Here is a 19,783-nt window from a genome sequence, read left to right on the forward strand (position 1 = left end):
CACTCGACCGAGTTTTAACTTACAACAGAATACGAGCGACTGACATCCATACGAAAGTGTGTGAGAAAGAGAGAGATAGAGCGAGAGAGAGAGAGAGAGCGAGAGAGAGGGGAGCAACCCTCGCAGTTAATCCCTGGGGGATCAATCCATTGTGTCCAACACGATCCCGAGTCTATTAAAAGACTCTTGATATGAATAAACTGCAGCCAGCAGAGACAGCTTAGGGAAAACAAGTGTCAAGTGAGTGAACTCGACTTGCAGTGACGCCGACATAAAGTTGGAAAATGTAGAAGACAAATCTTGGGTTATGAAAATCTGAATTTAGCCAGTTCTTAACATAGTTTCAGTTTGTTTTTTGTCTGTTTTATATTGAAATGGAAAATGTAAAAACAGTGTTAATTCATTAATGCATTCAAATCTTGTATTTTCAGACTTGGGTTCTAAAAATCTAGAATTATTCAGTTATAGACATGGCTTCAGTTTTTTTCGTCCGTTATATTTTAAAATGTAAAAACAGTATTATATCATAAATTTGCGAATGCATTTAAATTCATTCAAGCGTCTTCATAAAGCCTTGATGTTTTAATAGAAATTTAAATTTAATAATTTATAATTTTGATTATTTTATTTGGTATGATCAAAAATGTAAATTAAAAAAGTAAAAATAATGCAAAATTGAATTGCATAAGATAATTTCGTTGATCTGATGGAACTTCCACTCATTGCTGCCACATTCTGATCACACTTTTGTTGCCTCAGCAACGTCGAGTGTCAAGTGTCAAGTGCTTTTTTGCCTGCGACCTTCAGGGAATCCTCTCGAGCTCTACCTGAGTCCATAACACATATAGTATTTAGTTGTAGGCAACACCTTAATCGCCTGCTCGACGTCTTAGCCCGTTCAGCTGGTCGTAAAAAAGGTGAAGCGTCAACATCTGTATTTTATATAGTTTGTTGTATGTGTGGCACGCCCACTTAGCCCAGCTTATGTGTTTTGTTTTTTTTTTACGCTCATTTTTATATTTTTTTTTGTGGAAGCTTAAGCCACAACAGTGGCTCTTAATTGAGCCAAAAGCTTAGGCTGGCCGAACAAATGCACGAGTTAAACTCTTTATGGCTGTTTTATTGGGCTCCCAAGTGGATTTGCATAGACTGCTCGCACTCACATACTCACACTCACACTCACACTTAAATCCACTCATAAGGCTATCGCAATTTTGGCTTAAACTTTCCATTTTCAATAACGAGCGTTTACCAAAGATGGCCCATAGAAAAACCATCAAATGGTTATCAAATGAGCCTCGTTTTTGTTTATGGCATTTGAAGTTTTTATCTTGTAACGGAATAGAGTCGGAAAATGTTTAGTTATAAAACAACTAACGAGGCGGTTGCGTTGACTAAAAGAATTCTGAGATGAATTTCATAAACAAGTTGGAGTATATAATAATCATAATATATAAAGTATCTGAAATATCTGTAAGTGAAAGAAGAATTTCATAAAGTAAAACTAGGTAGTAAAACATAAAGAAGAATAAAGGAAAGTATTAATATATAATATATAGCGAAATATATGTAGACTATTGGCTATATCTAAAGGTTAATTCTAAAATGCTTTTTCCAAATATGAAAGGAATTTCATAAAACAAACAATTTTACTAGAGTACAGACATTAAAGCTTAATATTAGTTTAAAATATATAGATTATCTGAAATAGCTGTAAAGTGAATTTTGAGATACTTTGTTATATTAGTTTATAATATATAGAGTTCTTACAAAGATTAAATATGAATATAAGCTTATAGATAGATTATCTGAAATATCTGTGAAATGAATTCTAAAATACTTTGTATAAAGATTAAAACTGAAATATCTGAAAGTGAATTCGAAACTATTGTGTTTTAATGTGCGAGGAATTTCATAAAGTTAATTTTGTAGTAGAAAACAAATAATAAAGGAATGTATTAATATATAATATATAGCAAAATATATATAGACTATATGCAAAATTTGTAAAATAAATTCTAAAATACCTTGTTTAAAAGTGAAAGGATTTTCTTATGAATGATGAATTCCATAAAAGAGTTGTAGTATAATATGAAGATTAAATCTGAATAGTACCCACTGAAAAGTATAGAAAAATCATAGTTGATAGGTTGCTAAATACATATCGGATATCTATAAACCTATATGCTTATATGGGAGACAAGTTGAATGTGTTTTAATCAGTATTGTCTTAAGGGCTTTAGATACGCTGGAATAAACAGTAGCTGGCTTCTATTGTTTTTGGTGAAGAGAAGGAAAAGTGAGTGTGAATGTGAGTGTGAGTGTGAGAGTGAGTATACTATGAGTACTCGCATATTCAGTGTCTAATCGCAGGTCGTATCAATCAAGCCACAAGGCAAATAGCATTGGAATTTGAACTGAATGTAAACAGCGAATGCTCGTGGCTGCTTTTTTTCTTATCTTATCTATGCTGTTTGGTAAGCTGTGAGAGTGTGTGTGTGTGAGTGTGTTGGTATTGATGTTGTTGTTTTCCATATGCCGATGACGACGTGTGCTGGATCACATGCAACAACAACAACAACAATGGAAAATGGAAAACGTTTAACGCATTTGTCTTTTCCGGGCTGTTTATTAAGTTGGCTTCTCTCCCCTGTCTGTCTGTCTGTGTGTCTATAATTCTTCGCACTCTATCGACTCTTGCGGCTTTCCCAATCTGTTTGCTACTTGAACCACTTGTGGCCCAATGCGTGTCCATAAAGTTGTCTAAACTGTTTTTGTATAGAATCGAGATACATCTCTCTTGCTCTCGCTTTGCTTTGCTTTGCTTTTGGTTCTTTGGTATTTCGATGTATGGTATTTTTGTATTTTTATTTTTATTATGTTTATGCTTTGGTGGAGAGCAATTAGCACGCTTTCAGCACATACCACACACAGCATTTGGGTCAAGGTTATTAGCCCAAAACCCAACCCAATCCAACTCAACTCGACAGAAACTTGCAACCAATTCGTATCGAATCGAACCCAACCCAAGCATCGACAAACAACCCAACCCAATGCATCATCTGCATCTGCTTCAGCTTCAGCTTCAGCATCTGCATCGATTGGGTGGGTGTTGTGCTGTAAACACACTGACTGCCAGATTGACTGATTGACTGACTGCCAGACTGACTGACTGTCTGTCTAGCTGGTTGAGAGTAAACTCCACACACCACTTGAGGCATCTGTAAATGTTGCCTCCAACTTTAACTTCAACTGCAACTGCAACACCCTTAATCTCTTTCCATCGCAACTTCATTTCTCATCAGTCAGTCACTCGACTCGACTGTGGGCTAGGCCAATGCAGATCATTGCGATCAAGAAATAGGCTAAACTCCGGGAACTAGGACAACAAACAACTACAACAACAACAACTAAATGAGATGACTAATTGAATGCATAATTTTCATTAATAAGTGATTACACGATCACTTGGCAAACACTGGGCTAGGCCAATGCAGATCACTGCGATCAGTTCATCAGCCTCAGAAATAGGCTAAACTCCGGGAACTAGGACGACAAACAACTACAACAACTACAACTGCTATAACTTAATGAGATGACTAATTGAATGCATAATTTTCATTAATAAGTGATTACACGATCACTTGACAAACACTGGGCTAGGCCAATGCAGATCACTGCGATCAGTTCATCAGCCTCAGAAATAGGCTAAACTCCGGGAACTAGGACACCAAACAACTACAAAAACTACAACTGCTACAACATAATGAGATGACTAATTTCATTAACAAGCGATTACACGATCACTTGGCAAACAATCTGAATGATCTTTCAAACACACTCATTTCCCATTGATTTAATGTAATGACTAGAACTGCGCTTGGTAGATTAAGTTTTCATTTTTATTTGTGTCAATTGCAATGCACAGTTAGTGATCCAGAAAGTGTCAATTGATCACTTAACAGATCTATGAATTGATTAAGCGATCGCTATGTTGATCTATTAGTAATCAGCGTATTACAAATCGATTGTGCGATCGCGAAATGTGGCACAAAAATTGATGAATTCATGCAGAATTTAATTGATGATCACTTTAATTGGATGATCGTCAAGCTGTTGATCATCTGCTGTGATATATTTGTGGTGTAAACTGTTCCAAAAGAAACCGATTGATTAATCGATTAATTGGTTGACGATAGTTTAATAAAAACAACTCATGATCAGCTTAAGCACAGCCAGATCAAAGTGTTATAAATTGATGAACCCCATCACCCCGATCACTTCAAATTTTCAGCACTAATGATAATTAATTGTTGAGTCTAGCAAAACAGCTCATTAGAATAGCCCTAGATTGATCAGTATGCGATTAGTATACGAGTGAAATCAGCTGGCGAAACGCTTAATCATAGTCTTTACTCGGTTTTAATCTGTAGCTGGAAATCAAATCCGGATTTTGCACGAGTTCTACAAAGAAAAAAAACGCGAGAGAGTTGGCAGCATACGTTTAGCTGACACTGTTGTGTGCGTATTGGGGAAATTTTGCCTTGAACCCGAACGAACCCCTAATTGCGACTCCCCACACTTTACATTCACTTCTTTCTACCCCTTTGGTATTTTTTTTTCTGTTTTGTGTATGCATTTCTTGCCTCGAAATTGAAATTGAAGAGGCTGCAGCTGTATTTTGCTCCCCCCAATTTGCTGTTGGCTACCATTTCCCTTCCCTTTTCCACTGGCTTTTCCACAGTACAGCAGCAGCAGGCTTTCATCTTTTGTGCAACGACTTCTTTCACATCTAGTCTGGGCATGGTTCTGCATGTTGACGTTAATTAGAACGATGCACCATGCGTGGCTGCAGCTATGGATCGCTCGTATTTCAAAAATCTTTTGTGGGGGAAGAAGTCGACGCAGCAGAAGAAGAAGAAGCAGCACGAGAAGAAGGGGTTATACCGAAAGGGGGCTTTTGCTGCTTTGCTGTTGGGTCTCGGTGCGTGTTCCTCATTTGCTTTGCCGGGATTAACAACAGCAACAGCAACGGCAACAGCAACGGCAACGACAACGGCACACGTGTCCGTGCGTTTCTCCGTTTGCGTCCGCATCGAGCGCTTATTTATTACCTTTCAGCACCCAGCACCAAATTTGTATTTTTCTTTTGCCTTTCGCGTTCATTTCATTATTTTCATTTTTATGCTTTTCCTTTCCTTTTTCCGCCTTTTCAATTTTAATGAATCTGCGTTTTTGCCATGCTTTGAATTCTTTTCTCTGGCGTTCTCCAACCCCTTTTTTTTCGGGTTCCTTCGAGTTTTGTGTCACATATTCCCGGTCGGAAAATCACTTTGGTGGAAAATGTACAATATTTTTGTGGCCATTGCATTTTATTGGTTTTTAGCTAGTGCTGCACACGTGTCTCCCCAACTCTCCCCCTTTTCTATTCCCTTTCCCTTTGTCTTTCCCCTCTTTCGGGGTTACGAACTCAACCAAGTGGAAGCACATTTGTCGTCGTTGTCGTCGTCGTCGTCTCGTTATTCGTGTCTCGACTGCAATTCCAATTTCAATTGCGATTGCATTTATTTCATTTAAACTACTTGCCACACTGTGGCACCTTCAACGCCCCCGCCCCCGCCCCCGCCCCATCAACCTTCTCCTCCCCATCGTCTTTGCCCTGCCCCAAGCTGGCGTGTAATCTCCCCTTTTGTGGTCTGACATTTGGGGTGGCTTTATTTTAATACGCCATCACATTTACACATTCACATCCACATCGGTAAATTCCCAATTTCAACACACCGGATATCATCGTTTAAGCCTCGTTCGAATCGAGATCTTGGCCAAGACTTTGACTTGATCATTAGCATTAGCATTAGCATTGGCATTGATTGATCAGCTGAACTCATCACTGTAATTAAGCATAATTAACGTGGCACGTGCAGCATATTAACATTTTCTTCATATTTCATATTTCATATTTTCGGTCTCGAATCCAAACCATGTGAACTCAACTCGGCGATCAACAAATTAGCTGAAACTTGGCACAGAGATGTCTTAGCATCGAAAAGTGAAGATCAATAATATGTTGAAGTATTTCAGACCATAGCAAAGCTGTAAAACTACGATTTATATATGATATAGTGCATGGATTCGGTTCAGAGAATGTAGAGCATAGAAAGCAATGAACAGATGGATATTTATTTTGATACAAATTAAAGAATTTCAATTGAACATTAATTCAACACATTTCCGAATTCAAACTATGTGAACTCAGCTCGGCGATCAACAAATTAGCTGAAACTTTTTATAAAGCTGTCTTAGAGTCGAAAAGTGAAGATCGTTAGTATATTGAAGTATTTCACACTATAGCAAAGTTGTAAAGCTACGTTTTATATATAATATAGTGCACATATTCGGTTAGTTCTAACACAGCTAACAAATCTGAGAATGTAGAGCATAGAAAGCGATGGACAGATGGATATTTATTTTGATACAAATTAAAGAATTGCAATTGAACATTAATTCAACACATTTCCGAATTCAAACTATGTGAACTCGGCTCGGTGATCAACAAATTAGCTGAAACTTTGTATGAAGCTGTCTTAGAGTTGACAATATTTTAAAGAATTCAGATACCATTTGTATATGATAATGTCAATAGATTGGGTTATTTCTAGAGATACAAAAAGAAACAGATGGATGTTTATTTTGATAGAAACTTACTAAAAATTAAAGAATTTCATTTGATCATTCTTTGAGCACCTCCCATAGCGTTAGAAAATCGTGTTGTACACAAATTTGCTCTCTAGCTGAGATATCTTATAGAATTGTTAATGAATATATCTTAGCTCTAGAAAGCTTTAATCACCTGCTGCTGCTGTTGTTGTTCTTCCTATTGCTAGTCATTAAAGTTCACATTCTTAAGTGTCGTGTGTTAGTTTTGAAATACAGTGTATTTTTAATTGCCATTTATGCGTCTGCACAAAAGTATCTCACTTGCATCTTGAGATGCATTTTTGCTCGGCTTTGGCATGAGATTATATATTTAGCAGCTGTCTGTTCTTTCCGTTCTGTGTGTTCTGTATTCTGTGCTGTTTTTTTTTTTTTTTTTGTTTGGTGCTCAAACTGATTGACTTATGGATTTTAATAGTTCATTAGTTGCAGTCGCATTTGATTTGACAACTGTCTCTCCATCTCCATCTCCCTCTATCTCTTTCTCTGTCTGTCAACAGCTTGTTACCGTTAGACGCGACTAAAATTGACTTGTCAAGGCATCCGAGTTGCAGACGCAGTCGCAGTCGTAGTCACAGATACAGATACAGAAACAGATACAAATGTATAGATATAGATACAGCTACATAGCTGCAAAACGCCCATTTCCATGTCTGTCTAGTCTCTATCTCTTTCTATGTGTGTGTGCCTGTGTGTGTGTGTGTGCTTGCAACTGTGTGTGTGGCCAAGTCGATGGCCCTGAATGCAAAGTGGCATTTGGCTTAAATCATTTGAAAAGTTCAATTTAGTCACTGAAACTTGCCGCCTGCCAACGACAACTTGGTGCGTTGTTTGTTTGCTGTTGCTGTTGTTGTCTGCGTTGTTAGTGTTGCTTTTGTGGCTGCATTAATTAACGAAAACCAACAACACAACGCAACCACGAGTGGCCAAGCTGCTCGCCAGCTACACTTAGCGAAAACAGCGGTCAACAAAAGAGCATAAAATATTCTATTCAATAAACGAAAAAACTTCGTGTGTTAAAGTGTTCGCTCTGTGTAGAGATACATTAAGTATCTTGCAGATACATATGCTACTATAGTTGGCAGATAGTGCGAATGCACTTCTTGTGGCCAGTTTTGCGGAGGAGATTTATTTAATTATGTGGACACATGTTGCATGCAACCTCATTAGTTGCCCAAAAAAAAAGAAAAACAAAAACAAAATAATACACACTCTCAAGAATAACTAATGCAATTTTAACCGTTGTTGTTGCTGTTGTTGTTGTTGTTGCCACAACAAGTTGCCGCCAATGTCGAAGTTGCAAGTAAAACAAATCGGTAGCCAAATGCCTTTGACAAATGCCGACAACAGACGCCCCCGTTTGCTCCATGAGTGTGAGTTTGGCTGCATGAATGAGTATGGGTATGAGTATGAATATGAGTAGTAGTATGAGTATGAGTGTGTGTGAGTGTGTGTGAGTGTGAGTACCCACGCCCCCCAAGCGCAGAGACCCGAAGCGACTTGACTCGAACTTAACGCAATGCAACTCAACTCAACTCAACTCGATTCGATGCGATTCGTTTCAAGTTGCAAAAGCGAAACTCAAAGTGCATTAAGCACACACACACACGCACACACACATATACTCATTTAATGCCACACAGATCTATGCTGTTATCACACACATATGTGCACATTTATATACATATTTATTATACATACACTTTTTTATTATTGTCATGAAAATGCAAGCATTATTTTTTTTCTCTCTTTTGCGTTTGCGCATAAAATTTGCATAAATAATTCGATTGCAGTGGCGGAGTAAGTGAATAAGTGCATGCGGGTAATATTCACTATCACTAAATGAATACACTCACAGGGCTCGGGGGTGAACGCAGTGCACAAAGGTTTCTCGTCTGCGGATGCTGCGCGGAAAGTTCATTAAAAGTATGGCACAGAGAGGAGGGAGAGTGAGAGGGGGGTGAGGGAGAAATGTGCAGAGCAAAGGGCACCTTGGAGTCTCATAATGTGGCAGGCAAGACCGAGAGTTTGCCATGAATAAATGTCTGAATGAGCTGAATACACACATATGTACGTACGTGTATTTATAAAAAGTATCTTTTTTAAAAGCATCTGCATAAAAGTAACTCTCGCACAAAAGATGTCGCAAAATTGTTGCATTTAATTGCAATTTTAATGAAATTTATTTTTAATTAGAAAATGAGTATTCATTTAAGTTATTTTAGTAAAATTTCTGTTTCAATTGAAAAGAAATTGAGTTAAAAAATGTAACATTGCTCTACTTTTATATTGCTCTATTGCTCATTTCAAATTTTAATATAAATGTGTACCAAGAAATTAATACAAAAGATTACATTTAATTGCAATTTTAATGAAATTTCTTTTTGAATTTGTTAGTTAAATTTCTTTTTTAAATTGCAAGTGAGCAATAGTAGTTGATCAATGTTGCTTAAGTTCAATTGTAATAGAATTTATTATTAGATCAAAAAGTAATTAATATATACTATATAATATTTTCTGTCAGATTATGTTACAAATGTTTGATTTAATAAGTAAGAAAGCTACAGTCGAATGTGCTTAACCAAAATATACCGAATTAATGTACCCCGTAAATATACCAAAATCTATATTTGGCATTTTTTATTTCAAATATACCATAGCAAATACATACCGTGCAAAATATACCAGATTATACCAGATCAGCGAAAGTTACTAAGACAAGTAAAAATACATTTTACAAAACTTGCGATTGTTTTGTGTTTAATAAAGTCAAATTTGTAGTTAAATTTCTATTAAATTCTGAAGGAATATATGCCATGAAAATGAAAGAAGGTTGCACTTAATTACAATTTTAATTTTATTTCAAGATGGTGAAGAACTAAAAAATATTTCATCATCTTTTATTTCTTATTTCATATCTAACTCTTTTACTTTTTATTGGATTAATTCGTCTGCCTTTCCTCTCTTGAACTTTTTTTCTCTCATTAAGTTCATTCTTTATTATTGTTTAAAAGTTATAAAAAAAAGCAAAAAATGTATTTGAATTAAGATTTTCCTTCAGTTTATTTCGTATATTATTAGACTTCTAATTCTTATTTACTTTGTATCGCATTAACTTTGTCAATTCCCTTTTCAGTTCGCTCTTTCTCTATCTCTCTCTCCAAATGCATTTCTGTATTATCGTTTAGTTACTTTTCTATCACACACACACCCAATACACACACAGTTAATTGCCCTCAATTCTTTGGGCCACCTCGTTTTCCCACACTCTGAAGACAGGCGTTTTGCAACACTGGCGAAATTCCTCGGCTGCCGCCTTCGTTACGCCTCGTTTTGGGGACGTTTGGGCGTTGCGAATTCCTTTTGTAATTTATCGCTGCGCAATTCGTTTGGGCTTTGGTCATTCATTCGTTACACAGTAACAACTGTGCTACGTATGCGATGTGTGTGTGTGTGTGCACTGTGTGTGTGTGCGCTGTGGGGTGGAATATATTGTTATACTGCAGATTGAGGAAATCGTTGTTGATGTTGGGGGAGGAGAGAGAGATCGGTGTCGTTAGTCGTTAATATTTATCTATGCATGCGCGGCGAGTTCTCGCTGTTTGCGCCAATTAATCGGCGAGCATTTTCCCTCCAACTTGCATTATCATCAATATTTAACCCGTTCTCAGTTGCGTCCCCCCAAACTTTGCTCTCACTGATATATTAATGCAATTGGCGCCGTTGTCGTTCTCCTCCTCCGCCTCCTCCTTTTATTCCTGTCGTTGCCAATTGGCGATGATATATGACGGAACAATTACATATATATGTATATTTGCATATAGTATCTGTATCTGTATCTATCACACTCGCATAGCATGCAGCGGCGATCGATGACCAAATGGGCGTTGGTTGACAAATATGGTTAAAGCCGCGATATGCATGCGAATGCGATTTGCGATTCGCGACTCGAGATATTCGTGATATGCGAATGGGGAATGTGGCGAGAAGACGACGCGGAAATCGTATGACAATGAAATGTTGCCGGCGATCATCGATAGCGATAACACGCGTGACTGCCTATCGATAGGCATTGCGATCCTAACGATCACCAATCAATAGTGAGCAAACTTCATAAAAATGTCATTTAAGAAATAAAATAACACAAAAAGTAAGAAAAAATGAATGCGTTTATACATAAATTTAAAACATAAAAGAAAACTTTTTTTGTGTTAGATTTTTCAATATTAGTAATTGAACCAGTGCAGAAATAAAGTATTAAAAGAAAATTCAAATAATTTTATGCGTAATGCAGAACAACAGTTTAAAAATGAATTTACTTTGAACTAGCTAAATTAATATGTTGATCAATTAATACAAAATTAAAGAATAAGTAATATTTAATAAAAACAAGTGAAAACAGTAGTACAGTAGAGTGTCACTGTAGAGTTCCACTGCAAGATGCTCGCTATCTATGGCGAATAAAAGCAAAAGAGTGCGGTATTAATATATACCAAATTAATATACCACAAATATACCAACACACCAAATTATTATACAACGAAAAATTTAAAATATAATAAATTCATATATACGGTATATTGGTACAGTACTACATTCAAAATATACCATGTAGTGTAAAATATACCATAGCATGCGAAATATACCAGATTTTCAGCCAAAGCTGTAATTTTTCTGAGAATTTTTCCAGTAGAAGTGCATAATAAAGTAAATGCATTAATTCTACAATAAATGAACATTTCTTTAAATAATAATTTGAATAGCAAAGATGGAACATATTGTTTACCTGAAGAATTTCTCTTAGATAGTAAAAATCTCAAATGTGTATTTAATTTACTAAATTTGTGCGTTAATAATCAAGAGGTTTGTTTTTGTCCAATCTTACATAATTTAGTACTTGTTAAACGATCATGTCAAACGATTTGAGTGACAGATACACGAAACAAGTCATTATGCAAATGAGAATCCAGAATCCAAAACAACTTATTTGATATTTGAATGTTGAATGAATGCATCTGTTGCCCAATGCGACAAAATGGGATCGTAAAGCTTGTTATATGGCCCAATAACAACGAAAGCGGGCAAAAAGCTAAATCCAAATACAAATCCAAATCCGAAGTCAAACAAATTAAACTTTCTACGATGCGTGTAAAAGATGGCTGTAAAGCCTTCAACATGATTTAATTGCTGCGAGACAAACTTGTAAAATGTAAATGTGGAGTTGAAGTTTAAGTTGGAGTTGGTCAATCCAATCGATAGCCTGCTGAGTTGAAATTGATTTGGATTTCGATTTGGTTTTGGTTTTGGTTTTCCGACTTAGGCATGGGTTGTTCATTATAATGCCATTGGCATGTTTATTATGTTTATTAGGTTTGTTGCTTTTCTTGAACCTTTAATTGATCAGCGCACGCTGTCTTGACCATTTGGCCATTTGGCCACTTGAAAACTTGACCTGGTCATTTGACATGCCATTGACTTGGCATTCACACACTTGGTTTTTCTTCTTTTGATTACCCATGCGATCATTATCGCTAATGATTCAACTGATGTTTGCTCTGTCCTCGAACAAAAACAAAAAAAAAGCCCTTCCCATCAACTAAGCAAAATGTGTCGCTCTTTTCGGTAATTGCCCTTTAAAGCGTCATCAATTAATTACTCAAACAGCAATAACAAATAACAAATATCGAAATCGAAAGTTAATTTTTATTTAATTTACGATCATTTGAGTGCGCGCACATGCGCAACACTTGTGATCACAGTTGGACACAGAGTCCAACTCGGTAGTCGCCTAAGGTCAGTCTCCGTCTGTCTGTCCGTCCGTCTGTCCGTCCATCTGTCTGATCGGACCATCCCACCACTTGCTTAACTTTTGTTGATTTTTCTTCTATTTCGTTTGTCGACAAAAGTTTACAAAACAAAAAGCCGCAAAACATAACGAATTAATTGTTCTAAAGCCAAAGCGACCAAATTTGTCATTTTGCTGCAGATGAAAGACCTTTTAAAGCGAGACCCCCAAAAAGCAAGTTCGAGACCCCAGCGCCAAGACCTTTAGCAGCTTTGGCAAGGTCACACTCATATATTTCAGTCTCCAACTCGTTGACTTATTTATTTGACTGCAAACAAAAAACTTGATCTACTTTGAACTTATTGCCTGGGAAGTAGTTCAAAATTGTTTATGGCTTTGACTTTGACAATTTATCAATACAATTTCTTACAGTTCTTCCCATATTTTCTATTTAATTTCTCAGCAAATTACGATCACTTTTTTTTTTTTTTTTGTTAGTCTTTTTTTCACTTTTTGCCTCCTCATTAGCTGTTAATAACATCACATTAGTTCATTCATTCAGTCATTTATATGTTTTTTGTGGGTCAGCGCATTTGTGTATTTTGTGGTTGATCTTTCCCTCTCTCACTCTCTCTTTCTCTTTGCATCTGCAATTCGTTCAAATCGAATTCTGCGATCAATTACCTGTTCCCCAAATCATTCTGCAAGTGTCCAAATTAGCTTTTAGAGGAGAAGGAGGCGGAGGATGAAGATGAGGGAAAAAAGGCATTCAATTAGGGCAAGAGGTCAGTTGCGGTTGTTGCGGTTGCGTTTGCCAAAGGGAAGCAGAGAGAGGGAGAGAGAGAAGGAGAGACTAAGAGAGAGATCACATTAAAGCGAGTAATGATGATGATCAATGAAACTAATAAACAACAACAACAGCAACAATCGACAGACGGCAGTCGACAAGCAAGACGGCAACAGCAACAACAACGCCAACAAGACTCATGCCGGAAATTGTAGAACGTGTTTATGCCACAATTTCAAGTTGTTGAGCCACGCACAATGCGTCAGACGGCGGCCAACGAGACATGCGTGCCAAACAGCAACAGCCATAGAGAGAGAGATACAGAGAGAGAAACACAGCTACAGATACAGATAGAGTCGCAATTGCAGATACATCCTATGGTGGCATGCCACATGCAGCCAAGGCAGCCAGGCAGCCAGTCATTCAGTCAAGACGTCAGCTGCCGTTGCACAGTAGCCAAGAGCAACCTTTGAGTGCCACAACAAACGGTGGGCGTAGCGGAAATTTCAGCAGCCAAAAGTGTGTGGAAGAGTATGGGGAAAGGGGTGCAGAGAGGAGGGGGGAGAGGGAGGGGGGAGTTGCTAATCGACGGAGCAACTATGCGCTGTGATTAGCTTTTTATTGATAATCGCTTGGCACGTGCGAAAAGATACATTTGTATCTTTGTATCTTAGCAGCTTGCTGAGCTGCGCTGCGCTGCGTTGAGCTAGTGATCCTCCAACGTGCGAGACACATACACACACACACTGACTCACACACACACACACTCATAGCACTCGGTGATTGTGGCTTCGCTCACGCATCAGCTTCATTCATAAATTCTTCATTCAGATTTGGTACGCAGCTCGTTCGTTCAGTCTGCACATCACGTGCGTGCTATCAACTTGGTGGGCAACAGCAAAAGGTAGCAAACCAGGCAAACAAGACCACAACCGGGGTGTCAAGGGGGAGCAGGCAAAAGGGGAGCCAAGCCAAGCGACGTGTCTTGTCTTGTTTTGTTCTGTCTGCTGGCCAGTTGATTGACCCGATTTGCTGTCAGCTCTTCACACTGCGAGAAATTCCTTTAGATGTTGTTAGTTAATGCTATATGGAAAGCAAAAATATTTCCCTAACAAATAGCAATATTTAAATAACGATACATACATAAATGCAATTAGTTGAAATGAAGATCAAAAAGTAAATATTAAATAAGCAATATCATAAAACAAAACTGAAACTTACCGGAGGTAATTTTGAAAAATATTAAAAACCTAAAAATACCAAAAAATATAGCATACAAAAATTTTATATAGTATTAAATAAATACCAATAAGTATAGTATGTAAAAGTTATAAATTAACAAATGACTTAGTATAGGGAAATTTAAAATACCAAAAAAATATAGTATATGGAAATATATCAATACCAATAAAAAAAATAAACATGTATAAAAAAAATACCACTAAGACAAATATAGCATACAATAATTATATATGGGATTAAATACAAATACTTAAAATATAAAAATACTAAAAGAATATACTGAATGCTATATAATGTTTATGTATATGGTAATAAATAAGTACCAATAAGAATAGCATCCAAAAATTATAAAATACCAAAAGACGTAGTAAATGGAAACTTATAATACCAAAACAAAAAGTAGAAATATATATAAGAAAACACAAAATTAATTTATTTTAGAATTTACATTAACCCATTTAGATTTTAGCTAAAACATCAAATAAATATATTACTATATTTGATTTAAGAACAAATTAGAATTCAGTAGCAAAACTCGGTCAAGCAAATTTCAGCTAGATTTCGAGTATAAGCTTTAATTTGTTTGTGGATCACATTGGTATTTTCTCGCAGTGTACTCGTAGCGCGTTACATTTATTTACGAGTGGCACGACTGTGGTGCATGTGCTCTGCACTTCACTCCACTTTCCGCAAAAAAAGAAAGAAAACAATCGAAAAGAAAAACGTCATTTGAAATGCGAGTGCGTTTTTTTCAGCTTGACATATCGCTGCATCAATTGGATTGATTCAAGTGCCAAGTGTGCAGTGCATATTAATTAAAGAAATCGAAGTGGACAAATCAACAAAATAAATTAATCGATATATTCACTAATTCCTTCTCTTTCTCTCTGTTTCTTTGCAGTTGTGCTTCTTCATTTGACTTGCAGCAATATGCGCAACAAGTGCAACAACAACAACAACGACGTATACTGGAAATTGTCGTAAAGTAAGTTGACGAAATTTCTTATTTCTTAATTTAAAAACTTGAAGCAAATTAATCGATCCATTGCAATTGAAACTGTCTAATAACTGAGTGCATTTTAAATGTGGGTTAGGCATGATCTTGTTCATTAATAGCGAATTTTCTATTCGCATTCTTAATTCAATTAATTGACGAATTTATCGATTAGCGATAAACGTGACTGACTACTTATATAAGTATATTATACTATTTTTAAATAGTTGATATAAATTGGCAAATTTCCTATTGGTATTTTCACATATCTTTGGCTTATCAATAGGCTGTCCTCAGGTGTCTTACGTTTTTGATAGTATTCTAAGAGCTATCTATCATTTATCGATAGTATTGTAATGGCTAATATCCGTGTTTAATCAATCGTACAATCAATAGTATTGTAAATGTGGGAAAGATATTACCCAATTTAACAATAGATTGTAATAAAATTTCGCAATTCCCATAACTACTTTGCACATGTCTATCGGCTATCGATGTTATTGAAATGGCTATTCTCAGATGTTATACGTTGATCGATAGTATATTATTCTCAAGTATCTATTTTTTATTGAGAGTATTGTAATAAATGTGCGATATCTACTCTAATTTAGCAGTCCCCCATTTTCCATGACTTCTTTGCACATATCTATCGTTTATCGATAATATCGTTATAGTTATTTTCACATGCCTGTCACTTATCGATAGTATTGTGATAACACTCGCACATGTTTATCGTTTATCGATAGTATTGTTGTAGTTATTCTGACATGCCTGTCTCTTATCGATAGTATTACAATGATACTGTGCACATGTCTATCGTTTATCGATAGTATCGTTATAGTTATTCTCAGATGCCTGTCACTTATCGATAGCATTGCGATGACACTGAATACGTTGCTTGTTGAGTGCTCAGCCCTTGGTGGCGCTTCCCTGACCTGCTTGCAGAGAGATTCGCTTGGCTTCTTCGCTTGCTTTTGCCACCAGCTGCTTGCAACTGACCTCGTTACACTTGCAGCCAACAACAGCTGCAACTGTCTGTCTGTCTGTCTGTCTGTCTGTCTGTGTTGTTTGTTTGTTTGTCTTGCTCTCCTGTCTGTCTGTCTGTCTGTCTGACTGTCCGACTGTTTGACTGTCTGATTGTCTGTCATTCTGCAATCAGTCCGTAAATGGTTAATTAACAACAGCGCATAACTCTCACCTGATATTGAGTATACGCCGTGTGGTTGTTGGTTGTTGCTGCTTGGTTGTTGGTTGTTGGCTAATGCAACAATGCCAATTATGTGCATGTCCATGTCCAGTCTCAAGTCTCCACTTCAGTCTTAATCTCATGTTGTCGCTTTTGCTCTGCTCCAAAGAATTAGCAAAAGGCTGTGGCTGCTTCTTCTTCTTATTCATGCTGTTGTTGCTGTTATTTTAGTTCTTGTTGCTCTTGTTGTTCTTGCTGTTATTGTTGTTGTCATTTGATAGCGAACAATTGTGTCACACCTCTGGACCTGGTTCCAGTTACACATAAAGCTGCTGCTTCTTGCCACTTGTCCAATGTCATTTGTCATAGATTGTTGTGTGTCCCTCATGCTGTCTCTTTCACACCTTACGCTTTCCATCTCTTTCTGTTGTGCACTTGAAATTGCTTCTACTTCTGCCTTTAAGTGCTCCACTTAAGTCGCTGTCGTAGTCGCTGTCGAAGTCGAAGTCACAGTCGCCCATCCCTGCAGCCTCAGCCTCAGCCTCAACCCCAAGGCTCTATCTGTCTTTGTCTTTATCTCGCTCTGTCTCTCTCACTCAGCATCTTGTCTAGCTCACCTAGATCTGACGGTGTCTGTAATTGAGATTGAGTTGCAGCTTAAGATTGTCAGCGACACACACGCTCCTCTCTGCATAAGGCAAAATTCGCTCATGAGGAAAATGTCACGCTTCGTCCAACACTCGACTTGTATCTGCGAGTGTGTGTGTGTGTCTTTGAGTGTGTGTGCGTGTGTGTACATATCTTCCATATGGCCACATCTTTCCATTTATGCCAATTGCTGTGCTGTAACACTAGCCCATATATCATGTTTTTGCTTTTGCGCTCAGAAACTCATTTCAAGAGAACTAAACGCAGACAGAACTACAAAACTCGTAACTAACAGATAAATTCGACTTACAACTAACAGCAATTATTGAGAAAAGATGTATAAGGTATATAGAACAGATATAGCGCTGAGCAGACACTATCTATTTCATCAGAGTCAATTGAAACACAACTTTTTTGGGAAAACATGAAAGAAAAAACCTTTAAAAAGTTGATTGAAAATAAACAAAAATTTAGAAATTGATTATTATGTTTTTATACATAAAAAGTAAAAAGTAAAAAAGTAACTTTATGTTATTTATAATTTTATATAAAAACAATATATAAAAACTTAATAAAATAAAACAAACATAACAAATTTATGCCTATTTATGTATTCACTTGATATTCGTTATATTTTCTTATTTATGTATGTGACTTAAGTCTTTTATATCTGCACTTCTTTAAACGAATCTATCTATGGTTTATCGATAGTATTGAAATGGCTTTTCTCAGGTGATTAACATTTATCGATAGTATTGAAATGGTTATTCTTAGGTGCTTAGCTTTGATCAATGGCTTTTCTCATGAATATATTCTTATTTATGCATTCCTTTAACATATTTTATATATTCTTATTTATATGTGTGACTTAAGTCTTTTAACTTATAACTCTACTTTTTCAAGTGAAGCACATAATCAAAATTCTCTTTAAGAAAATACGCAAACTTCTTGCTGCAAAGCCAACAAAAAAAGAATCTTTTGAATTTGCAAAAACTATTCATGTTATTAATACTTCAATCGAATAAGACTTCAAATGGTCTTCTACCTGATCAAATGCCAAGGCAAAAGCAAAGGCGAAATCAAACTTCAAAAATGTGAAAAATCCTTGAGTTTATACGTACATATATTCAAAGAGATTCCTAACTCGAATTCTTTGCTGCACAAATAAATCTTAAAATAGATATTGCGATATTGTTATTTAACTCGTGTTGCTGTTGTTGTTTGTTGCCTCAACTTGACGCACAAAGGCAACAAAAGAAGATTGCGCTTCTTTATTTAGACTGGCTTTCCGGGGAATCTGTAGATCAAGCCAAAGATATTAATGCTTCTTGAAGTTATGTTCTTTTTTTTTGCCATAAATCGCATAAATCTCTTTTGCATACGAGTGGAGTATAAATATATAAATTAAGTACGTATCGAATTGAGTTCTGCATAAGTCTGAGGCGATGAGGCTGTAAAATGATTCCTGGAAGCAACAATCCTAGTGCGATCAAACGTGAGAGAGTGAGTGAGTGAGTGAGTGAGAGCAATAAACTGAACGGCATTAAGCCTGATTAGGTTCACGCGCCGCAAAAGTCGAAAGGCCAAAATCAAAAACAAAAAAAAAACAGAAAGAAACTGAAGAAAGGAAAGGCAAATCTTCAGAGTTGAGAAAGAAGTTGAAGAGCGAACGAACAAAAAACGGCCAAAGTCAAAGACGAAGATGAAGTCGAAGTCGAAGTCAAAGTCAAGCCAAAGAAAACAAAAGTAAACCTGTACAAGTTCAAGGTCAAGTGCGGGTCTGTCTCGCATACAACGGCAACAGCAACAGCTACAGATACAGATACAAAGCTGCAGATACAATGTTGTTTGAGATGCGCAGCTGCGTCCAAGCGAAGCGACCAGGCCAAAACACACACACACACACAGATACAAACAAAGCGAGACTTGAGGCAGCGCAGACAAAGCTCAGAACAGTAAATAACGAGTGTGCTCGACTCTTACAAACTGCGTTAGTCAAATTTTATTATATAAAAATGCTTTCAGTTGAAAAGTGATTTGATTTTAGAATTTTCAAATACTATTTTTTTATAAAATGAATAAATATAAATTATTCATTTTTGAAAAGTATTTGATTTTTATTTTTGCACTCTTAATATATTTAATATTTCTTTAACAATTATTTATTTTGAAAAGTATTTTATAATTAGATATTTTATATTTCTCAAAAAATTATTTATAATTCGAGTATTTTTATAATTATTTCTCCTTTCTAACTATATTTAATATTTATTACTTAACCAAATTTTTTCATATTAAAAGTAGTTTTATTCCTATTTACTTATAATAAGTTATTTTTTATATTCTTTATTTATTTAGAATCTATCTATCTAAAGATAATAAGTTAATTCCATGACTTATAATAAGTAATAACCTAAGAAGTCATAC

General features: G+C 36.2%; 1 protein-coding gene across 2 annotated transcripts in view; it reads left to right on the forward strand.

Annotated features, from left to right (window-relative positions):
* LOC117578106 (GAS2-like protein pickled eggs) overlaps positions 1-19,783 on the forward strand; it is an 84,417-nt gene that overhangs the window by 15,777 nt on the left and 48,857 nt on the right. For both annotated transcript variants that reach the window (XM_034263283.2, XM_034263284.2), the window contains exon 3: positions 15,430-15,513. The gene's annotated coding sequence lies outside the window, so the exon portion shown is untranslated. The remainder of the gene's footprint in view (positions 1-15,429; positions 15,514-19,783) is intronic.

This window comes from Drosophila albomicans, chromosome X (genome assembly GCF_009650485.2).
Source record: "Drosophila albomicans strain 15112-1751.03 chromosome X, ASM965048v2, whole genome shotgun sequence".
Taxonomy (NCBI): Eukaryota; Metazoa; Arthropoda; class Insecta; order Diptera; family Drosophilidae; genus Drosophila; species Drosophila albomicans.